This window comes from Dendrobium catenatum, unplaced genomic scaffold (genome assembly GCF_001605985.2).
Source record: "Dendrobium catenatum unplaced genomic scaffold, ASM160598v2 fragScaff_scaffold_118, whole genome shotgun sequence".
In the NCBI taxonomy this organism is placed as follows: domain Eukaryota; kingdom Viridiplantae; phylum Streptophyta; class Magnoliopsida; order Asparagales; family Orchidaceae; genus Dendrobium; species Dendrobium catenatum.
In genome coordinates this window covers 273,243-284,632 of record NW_021318580.1, presented here as the reverse complement: position 1 = coordinate 284,632, position 11,390 = coordinate 273,243, and the positions used below count along the sequence as shown (strand labels likewise).

At 35.0% G+C, this 11,390-nt stretch overlaps 1 long non-coding RNA gene across 1 annotated transcript; it reads right to left on the bottom strand.

Moving 5' to 3' along the window:
- Nucleotides 1–1,985: 1,985 nt before the first annotated feature.
- Nucleotides 1,986–10,437, bottom strand: LOC114580415. Its single transcript, XR_003701809.1, has 2 exons — nucleotides 10,354–10,437; nucleotides 1,986–2,268 (listed from the first exon to the last, which is right to left on the bottom strand). It is a non-coding gene; the product is annotated as an uncharacterized LOC114580415 (long non-coding RNA).
- Between the last annotated feature and the right edge of the window lie 953 nt (nucleotides 10,438–11,390).

Genomic DNA, 11,390 nt, shown 5'->3' with positions numbered 1-11,390 from the left:
CTGTATGCAAAAATCAGGAGTAGGCAATGCACATTTAGAACTGCGGTTAGGCAATGCACATCTAGAACTGCGGTTAATCTGTTGGCTTCTAATCCCAACATTGAGAAAGAGGAAATCATTAAAGGCATCATCCATCATTTCCAAGCTCTGTTCAATCCTACTCCTCCTAGCTCTCTGAACATTGCCTCTTTCCCTGTAGGCTCCTTGGTTCCTATATCATTCCATGATGATCTTCTAAAATCTGTTTCTGACTCTGAGATCAGGATGGCTGTTTTCAAGGAAAGTCCAACTCAACTCCTGGCCCGGATGGCTTCAATTCGCATTTCTATAAAGCTTGTTGGCATATAGTAGGCCCAATGGTTTGTAAGGCGGTTAAATCTTTCTTCTCCAAAGGTTATCTCCCATCTGGAGTTAAGGCAACTGCTCTTGCCTTAATTCCTAAGCACAATAATGCGGAAAATATCTCAGATTTCAGACCTATAGCTCTCTGTAATACTTTATATAAAATCATTGCCAAAGTCATTACAAATAGGCTCAAACCCCTTATGACTCTCATTGTCAAACAAAATCAATCTGGATTTGTTAAATCGCGGGTCTCTACTGATAATATTCTTCTTGCCAATGAGGTTCTTTCTCTAGCTAAGAAAAGGGGTTGCACAAAGTATTTTTGTGCTAAACTTGACATTCGAAAAGCATTTGATACTGTATCTAGAGAATTTTTGGTTGCCAGGATGTTGCAAAAGGGTTTTCCTCAGGTTTTTGTTAGCTGGATAAAATCGTGCATTTTTTATGTCAATTTCTCTGTTGTTATTAACGGCGCTCTTGAAGGATACTTTTCATCTACTGCTGGTCTAAGATAAGGGTGCCCCTTGAGCCCTTTTCTGTTTTGTCTGGTGATGGATGCATTTTCATCCTTGCTGGATGAGGGAGGCTTTAAAGGTATTCAGTTGGATGGTTTTTCTTTATCCCATCTATTATACGCTGATGACGTGCTTATCTTTGGGGAAGCCACTGTAGACAACTGTAACATTCTTTCTAAAATCCTATCGGATTTTGGAAATTCTTTCGGGCTACATGTGAATCTAGACAAAAGTTATGTTATGTTTCCCAGGCATGTATCTAACCAACTTGACCTCACTCAAGCATTATCTATACATAACACTAGTCTTAAGATTACCTACTTGGGGATTCCCTTGTCATTCAACAGGCTCAAGTTGGCTGATTTCATGCCTCTTATGGATAATATCACCAAAAAACTTTCTGGTTGGAAAGCAAATCTCCTCTCTTTTGCTGGCCGTACACAGTTCTTGAAATTCACCATTTTAAACTCCATTGCCTATTGGATAAGAGGTGCAATATTACCTAAGGCAGTTTATAATTTTTTAAAGAAAGTATGTTCTAAGTTTCTTTTCTTTGGGGACCCGGGTGTTAGCAAGAGGATGCACATGGTTTCTTGGGACAAAGTTTGTAAGCCCAAGCAATTTGGAGGGCTGGGGATCCCGTCCCTTAGGGGAATCCAATTTGCCTTTAACTGCACTGTTATCATGAGAATGTATAATTTAAATTATCCTCTTTCCAACTGGTTAAGCTCTAAGTATTTATCTCCTTGTGCAAACGAGTCGAGTCGAGCTCGAGCCGAAGGCTGTTCGAGCCTAGCTCGTTAAATATGCAGGCGGCTCGAACTCGAGCTCAAGCTCGACTCGAGTCAAGAACTCGAGCTCGAGCTCGACTCGTGTGTCCGAAACCCGAGCTCGTTTTGAGCTCGTTAGCTCGAGCTCGATTAGTGAGCTCGAGCTCGACTCGAGCAAAAGCTCGATTACAAGCTCGAATTGAGATTTTTTAAAGAATTTTTTTATTGAAAAAATAATATTTTTAATAAATTGTTCAATTTTTACCCATTAAAAAAGTGTAGTATAAATTACTTTTAAAAAGTGATGCCATTTAAATAATATCAAATATAAAGCAATTAAAAATTTTACATTCTCTTCACAATAGCAAACCACAAGAATCTCATATTAATAAAAATAATAACATAAAGTTATCAATCCACAAAAATTAGCATGATCCAAGAGTTTAGCCACCATTCATGGATCTCATAAGTACTATGCCTCAAACAGCTCTCTAAACAATATAGTGCGAACAAATTACAAGTTTCCCATAGCATAATCATAAGTAATATGCCTCAAACAACTCTTAAAACAATATAGTCATTATAGTGCGATCAAATTACAAGTTTCCCCTGTCTTCTTCATCTTCGTCTACTGCAAACTGCAATTGATAATAACTAATTAGAAACCTTTCTAAGAATCAACAATAGCAAAAGCCTGCAATTAAAAATGATGTAACCTTCAATAATTTATAACAAAATTGATTCCTGTTTGTGGCCTATGGAAGAACTTCAAAATGATTTAATGAATTTTTTGCTTTTTTTCAGTTAGGAAAAAAAATGCACGATCAAAGAGCAGATTTCTAAATCATTACAAAAATAAATACCACGCAAAAAATGCATTACAAATTATGAATGAAAACAAGATAACATAAATCAGACATTGATTGATTTATAAGCGAAAGTCTTAAGTATATCAAATTTTTTAAGGCTCAACCACCAATAAACTTTAGCAACCCTCAAAGTTCAATACAAGAAAAACAAAAAACGTCAACAACAGTTACAACACTAACAGGAATCGGAGCAGCCAAAGGAAAAAAAAACTTACAGCAGAACACAAATCAGCGTGCAAATTGGAACAGCCAAAGGAAAAAAATTATACCTATTCGATGCTCGTGCACAAAAAGAATGCCTCTAAATGCCGTCCACAACTCGCCAACAGTTCTGCTGCTCGACCACAAGAAGATGTTCAGCAAAAAAAAAATGAAGAGCACCGGAAGAACAAAGCCAAGAAAAAAAAATGAAGATTGAAGACCAAATGATCAATTGATAGGACTCCTAAAGTAATTACAGACCTAATCAGAGGGGCTGGAAGCTCGAGCACGGGAAGAAAGAAGGCAAGAAGCGATGCCCTAGCTCCCGAACGGGAAGAACGCCGCAGCCGCTATACGTCTCGCGAACCAAGCAGTAGTAGCAAACCGGTTTCATTAGGTATTTGCTTAAGCTACGGAGTCCGGTTTAATTTTTCGCCGGTCTAAAAATCCCGCTCAAGCTAATTCGCAAATCGACCGGCGCCCGCTGAATTCGCAAATTTCAACTCTTTAATCGAGCCGGCTCGACGAGCGCTCGAGCCGAACAGTACCTTACTCGAACTCGAGCTCGATAATACACCGAGCTCGAAATTCTGCTCGAGCTCGAGCTCGATACTCGATAAGCTCGACTCGCGAGCTCGTTAATGAGTCGAGCTCGAGTCAGCTCACGAGTCGGCTTGACTCGTTTGCACCCCTAGTGCCCGCCCCCTGCTGCTGCCACCAAATTTTGGAGATCGGTATGTGCAATTGCCACTCAGGCTAAGCCTAAATTTAATTTTCGCATTACTGTTACCGCTCCAATTTCTATACACTGGGACCACTGGTGTTTCAATGGGAAGCTGGATGACTTCTCAAACGGGTGCTATGTGATGCAAGCAATGCCAAGCAACTATTTCATCAGGGATTGTATCAAGAACAATAGCTGGGCCCTTCCTGTCATTATTCCTGACCCTGTCCGTGAGGCAATCCAGGATATTCCTATTATCCTGGATTCCAACCAATGCATATTATGGGAGAATAAAGTAAATAGCAAATTTTCTGATTATCATTTTGAGTATTATGCTTACCTCCCTACTTGTAACTGGTATAATCTAGTTTGGCACCCAAAGCATGCTTTAAGGTATTCATGTTTCACTTGGTTGGCCTTGGTTGGTGGAATGAAAACAGCATATGAATTATTAAAAAGGAATATCATGGTGTCTCCCACTTGTAGTCTATGCCACGTCTTCCCTGAATCCACCTCCCATTTATTCTTTGAATGCTCTTATTCATTTGATATCATATTGGAGGTAATTCCTAAAGCGAGGCAACTCTTCCTTAGACCCTCCATCTTGCAACTTCTTGTATGGATAAATGAGGATACTTGCCTTTCCAAGCCGGTTAAAAAGCTTTACTCCCTCATCACTTGCTGCTGTGTCTACTTTATCTGGAAAGAAAGGAACTCCAGGAGGTATGGTAACCTCTGTTCCAGTAGTTTTGCCACTTCATACATGATCAAAAAGTCTGTTTTGGGGAAAATCACAAACTGGAAGAATGCCGCCTCCCTCAGGAACTTACTCTAATGAGTATTCTGTACTTCTGCATTGGTTTTTCTGGTTTCTTGTCTTTGGCCAGGTGCTATGGTATTTGGCTGGTTATGCTGGGCTCCAAATTTTGGTGGACGATGATGAGCTATGGACGGCAACAGCCCTGGACAGTCTATTTGGCAACCAAGGCATTCTGGGCAATTTTCGAGTGCATCGTGAAGCTGTGATGGTCCTGCTACTGCAGTGGCAACCAGCTTCTATCCTGTTAGATTATCATTTTGTTTATGTGATAATCTAGTTGCAGTCCTGTAATCTGAGTCCAAGTCTTTATATTTGTTTTCCTTTTCTGTTGCTCTTCACTGCCTTTTATTTTCACATAGTTAGTTTTGGGTAGGGTGGGTATAGATTTACTTGTATATCTCTTACTTTACCTGTAACTCTTTTTGATTAATAGATGGGCTACGCCCCAAATTTACCCAAAAAAAAATCAGAGATCCCTTTCTGTATGATACTTTAAACTAGGTAAAGAACTCATAATAACTTACCACTACTTATTCTAGGTGCTGACAATCCACACGTGAACGCCTCATCCTGCTTGCTTTTGATATTTATACCATAATAGACCCTCATGACCTTATCGCAAAAAGCCAGACTTTTGCTCCCTAGCCAGCGCGTTCACTGTTTGCTAAATCCAAATCCTAGACGAAGCCTTGCGCCTAAAATTCCTCTCACTTCAGCCTTTGATCCTTACGTCTACCTCTCATATTCACGCAAGCATAAATCTTTCTACAACCTACTTGATCTTATATAAATGACATAGATCAATTTGAATGTGTGCTTTTTTTATGACTTTAACACCTGCTTCTGACTTATGTCTATCTATCTTTCTATTTCAATTCACAATGAAATAAATATTTAAATAATTTATGTTATCTTATTTACAAGCAAGCTTTTCCATCCTTCTATTTCAATTAATAATGAAATCAATTATTAAAAACCATATGTTGTCCTATTCACAAGCAAACAACAAATTTTTGTTTAATTCACCATTATAAAAGTCTTTACTTTAGTTTGCAAAAAATTAAGTACAAAGTTACTATTTTATCATATAAGAAAGCAATTTTTGAATGTATTTTATTTTTTCTTTAAATAAAAATTTTTTATAACAATGCATTCTGCTTAAATCTGATTTCAATTTCTAATTCCACCTTTATTGCTTGTAATTAAATATGTAAAATGATTGCATGAATTTAAAAATATTATTATTCCATAAAAATAAATTACGAATTGGAGGGTCTTACAACCTGGCTCTACAGTAAACATGCCCAAATGTTCAAATTTAATTTGAGAGTTATTTCACTCAAGTAATATGTCTTATAATTTCTTTTAGAAGATTCCTAAAAGTTTAATTTGGAGTGAAACTTATGACTCTATTTATGAGTTGCTCAAAGATGGGCCTTACAACAAAGCACTACAACGACTGTCCTGGGATTTAATTATTTAGGTAGGTATTATAGCTTTCCTTTGGAAGTTTCCGAAAAGTGGGTCTTACAACCTAATCATTTAGATTAAGATGCCCGTTAATTTGAGTTTGGTTGCTTGAGAGTTTGATATTTGATTAAGTAGTATCCCAAATAATAGGTCTCACAACTCCTATTTGAAGTTACCTATTAGTTCTGAAGGGTCTTATTACTTTCTTTGGGAAGTAACACATTTGGCGGGTCTTATTATTTAGCCCTCTAAGCTAAACTACCCAGAGATTTGATTATTTGTTTATATGAGTAAAAAGCGGTTTTTTGTTAGCTTGATACCAGACTTTCATTTTCATTTGTTCACTAGTACTTTGTCTACTAGTTTTTCACTTTTTAGCTAGCGATTATCATTGTGTGATACTAGTGTGTTTGCTATAGTAACTCTTTTTTGTCTTCTTGGCAGTTTCTTTTCAATTTCGAGTTAAATCATCTTTATTTTTGTATATTTATTTCAAAATTTTCTTATATTTATACTTTCACAGTGCATGTTCTCTTCTCATTGTAGTATTCAGACATACCCCTTTAAGTTTCCCTTTTCCTATTTTCTTACCAAACCACAACGCCACTTTATGTGAGTACCAAGTATTGACATGTAATATTTTTTAATATTTCATTTGTTCATTTAATCCTTCAATATGGTTAAATTTCAAATGTCAAGCCCATGGATCTAAAGCCTGAATTTTCATTAAGTATATTAGGTGTGGAAAGTCATCTGGCTATTAAATATACATTTGATGATGTTGAAAGTAAATTTATGGAATATTTATCAAATTTTCACTACACTGTGGCATCTACTACTAGGAATTGACTTTAATGATTTGTCGTTTCCATATTTGGCTAGCTTCAATGTAGAGACTTCTCTACTTTTAGATTGTGCTACAGCTTCTAGACTACGAAATGCTGCTTTAGAGACATGACAGTACCTTTGCTGAGTTATTTCTTTTAGATTATATCAACTACACTTTGTATGTTATGAGTTAACATTTGGAATTCCTAATGGCTTCAAGGATGGGGATGGGGTAAGAGCTGCTTAGGACAAGATAGAGAGAAATCACATGGATCTTGACTTTGGCCTTCAAACTTTGAGTCAATGCCAACGTGATATTTTAGAGGAGCAACTTAAGCTTTTAGAGATATCAGCAGAGCTCAAGTCTTTGAGACATTGGGAGATGGCTCTTCTTGAGAGAAAATGAGAGCTTCGAATAGTGGTTGCTTTTACTGAGGACTTTACATGGATAGCTACTAGCGTTAAGAGATTATAGCAGGTTTTGTTGCATCCACTGAGGAGACTGACTTGTTGCATCATCAGTTAGAGACATCTCAAACTAGGTAGATGATGTTGTAGGATTACTTACTCAAAGTTAGACAGCAGATATGCAGCCTCCATACCAGACTTGACAGTTTTTTAGCTTCTTTTTTCTATGTATATATGCATGTATTTTATTTAATTTTCTCCCCTCTTTTTTTTTTTTTGTGAGCATATAGAGTGTTTAGAAATTCAATCATTTAGACTTGTTTAATTTATATTTATTCTTCAATTAGTTAGATAGAATGATGAAATAAGTTAACCCTTTAGTTTATGGCATGCAAAATTTGTAAGGATTGGCCCTTAGGCTTGGTGAACCTGTATTTCTTTTCAACCAATTAAGTTGATGGAAAGAGCTCGACTCTTAGGTATATGAGCATAAGAGATTTTAAAGGTTCGACACTAAGGCCTATTGCACCAATAGATCTTAGCTCAACCCTTAGGTTTGTGAGAATGAAAGATTTTTAAAGTTTTGATATGTAGACTTCTTGAAACAATATTTCCTTTTAATCATTTAGGATAATGAAAATTGCTTGACCCTTAGATTTGTGAGCATGAAATGTTTTTATAGGTTTCAGTTATTAGACTTGTTGAACCTTTTGATTTTAGCTCAACCCTTAGGTTTATGAGCATAAAAGATTTAGAAAGGTTTGAACCTTAGATATGTTGAACCTATATTTCATTTAGCCAGTTAAGTTAGTTAAAAGAGCTCGACCTTGAGGTTTGCAATCATAAATAATTTTAAAGGATTGATACTTAGGCTTATTGAACCAATGGATCTTAGCTTGACCCTTAGGTTTTGTGAGCACATAAAGGGATTAGAAGTTCAGTCATTTATACTTGTACGAACCTAAGGGTCGGGCGAAGATCCATTGGTTCATTAATCCTAAGGGCTAAACCTTTAAAATCTTTTATGCTTGTGAATCTAAGGGTCGAGTAATTTTTGTTAACCTAAATGGTTGAAACAAAATACAAGTTCAACAGGTCTATGGACTGAACCTCTAAAATCTTTCATGCTCACAAACCTAGGAGTCAAGCTACAATTCATTGGTTCAATAAGCCTAAGGGTTAAACCTTTAAAATCTTTTATGCTCACAAACATAAGGGTTGAGCTATTTTTATCAATCTAAATGGTTCAAATGAAATATAGGTTCAACAAGTCTAAGGATCAAACATCCGAAAATCTTTCATGCTCACAAACTTAAAGATCAACCTAAGATCCATTGGTTCAATAAGTCTGATGTATGAACCTTTAAAATCTTTTATTCTCACAAACCTATGAGTTGAGCTATTTTTATCAACCTAAATAGTTAAAATAAAATACAGGTTCAATAAGTCTAAGGATCAAAACTCAAAAAATCTTTCATGCTCACATACATAAGAGTCAAGCTAAGATCCATTAATTCAATAAATATAATGGTAAAAACTTTAAAATCTTTTTATGCTCATAAATCTAAGGGTCAAGTTGTTTTTATCAACCTCCATGGTTGAAAAAAAAATACTTAAAGAATTTTCATGCTCACAAACTTAAGGGTCGAGCAAATATCCATTGGTTTAATAGGCCCGAGGGTCAAATCTTTAAAATATTTTATGCTCACAAACCTAAGGTTTGAGCTATTTTTAACAACCTAAATGGTTGAAATAAAGTATAGGTTCAACATGCCTAAGGGCCAAACCTTTATAAATCCTTTATACTCATAAACCTAAAGGTCAAATTAAAATCCATAGATTTAACAAGTCTAAGGACCGAACCTCTAAAAATATTTCATGCTCATAAACTTAGGGTTGTGCTGTTTTCATCAAACTAAATGGTTGGAATAAAATATAGGTTCAACAAGTCTAAGGAACGAACCTCTAAAAATCTTTCATGTTCACAAACATAAGGGTCGAGCTAAGATCCATTAGTTCAATAAGGGAAATGTTTTAAGCTAACACATTTAAGAGTCAAGCTATTTTCATCAACCTAAATGGTGGAAATGAAATGCAGGTTCACCATTCTTGTGGGCCAGACCTTATGAATTTTACATGCTCATAAACCTAAGGGTCAAACTATTTTCATCAATCTAACAAACGAATTGAACAATAAATATATATTAAACAAGTTTAAAAGACTTAATTTCTAAATAATCTATGTTCTCACAAAACTTAAGAGTCGGGCAACTTTCAATCAAATATAAAAGACAAAGTATAAAAATAGACCAATTCAATAAAATAAAAGAATGGAGAAAATTAAATAAAATATAACTTTGAGCAAGTGATCCTTCATCATTATCTTCTTGGCCTGAGTGGTCTCCAACTGATGATGTAACAAATCAAACTCCTTGATGGATAATAATAAATCCTACTATAATATCTTAACCTCAGTAGCTATCCATGCAAAATCCTCATCAATATAACTAGCCGTTGCTTAATGCTCTCATCATCTCTCTATAAGATCCCTCTTCCACTATCTTAAAGCCTTGAGCTCTGCTAATATCTCCAAAATCTCAAGATGATCCTCTAAAATATCTCACTAGTAGCGCCTAAAACTTTTAAGGCCTAAGTCAACATCCTTATGAGCTCTCCTCATCCTTCCCTAAGCATTTCTTATCCCATCTTATAAGCTATCAGGAATTTTTAATTCTAACTCCTGAGAGACAAAGTGTAGTCGGTTTAGTCCAAAAGAAACCACTTAGCAATGGTAATCCCATGTCTCAAAAGCAACATCCTAGAGTCCAAAAGTTGAAACACAATTTAAAAGTAAAGAAGCATATATATAGAAGCTAGCCATATCTAGAATTGACAAATCGTCAAGGTTTACTATTAGTAGTAGATATCACAGTGTAGTAATAATGTGATGAGTTCTACTCAACAGCTATCAACCAAAATATCTATGAGCTCGAGAAGTTACTCTAGATGCAAAACATGTTAGCACTCAACCTGAATGTAAAACATATTAGAGCTATATTAAAAGGTAGGAAGAAGAAAATAAATGCAAAACTACAAAAAGAAATATAAAAATACATGAAGGAATTGTTTCATTTGACAAATTTATCAAGCTGTGATCATCTAAATGAGAAGCAATACATGGTAATAAATAACCTATAATAAACCAACACAAATTTGAGAAGGGAGAAGGTGAAACAACCAACTATATAAAAATGTCATCAATATCATCTTCAAATAAAATCTATATAGAGTCACTATGCACTAACTGAGCAGATTACGATTGTTTACCTATGCATACATGCAAAAAAAGTAAAAAAAAAATAATTAAATAGATTAATAGGTAGTAAATATCCCAAATATTTACCTTTAGTGTCATAAAATGTATATTCAATAGCAGAATGACTCTGCACACCCAAGATACCCAGAGAAAATTCAGGCTCTACATCCACGTGAATGACATCTGAAACATAAACGTATTGAAGGAAGAAATGAAATATAATAAATTATACATGTCAATACTGGCACTGGGCTCTAAATGGTGCCAAGATTTGGTAAGAAAATAGTACAAGGGAAACATGGAGGAGTATGTAGTGGATATGGCTCTAAAATGGGAGAACTCAGCAGGTCGGTAGGGGTATGTCTGAATACTACAATGAGAAGAGAATGCGCTTTGTTAAAATATAAATATATAAAAAATATGAAGTAAATATATCTAAAGAAAAATGTTTTAAAATGGAATTGATAAAAACTGTCAAGAAAAAAGAAAAGAATTATTGTAGCGAAAAACACTAAAGTCACAAAAAGATAATGACTAACTAAACATGGAGGAGTATGTAGTGTATATGGCTCCAAAATGGGAGAACTCAGCAGGTCGGTAGGGGTATGTTTGAATACTACAATGAGAAGAGAATGCGTTTTGTTAAAATATAAATATATAAAAAATCTGAAGTAAATATATCTAAAGAAAAATGATTTTGCATGGAATTAATAAAAAACAACCAAGAAAAAAGAAAAGAATTACTGTAGCAAAAACACTAAAGTCACAAAACGATAATGACTGGCTAGTAAGTGTAAAACTAGTAAACTAACTGCTAGTGAACAACTGAAAGCCATAGTTTGACATCAAACTAACAAACAACTATTATCTGCTCAAAAAAATAATTAATCAAATCTCTAGGCAATTTAGCTGAGAGGGCTCAATTATAAAACCAATAAATTGGGCTACTCCCAAAAGGAAATAATAAGACCCGTCATACTTAAATAATAAAGAACTTCTAATAAGAGTCATAAGATCTATTATTTAGGAAACTAATAATAAAATTTCAAACCCCCAAGAAACCAAATTCAAGTTAACTTGCTTCTTAATCTAAAGGATTGGGATGTAAGATCCACTTTTAAGAA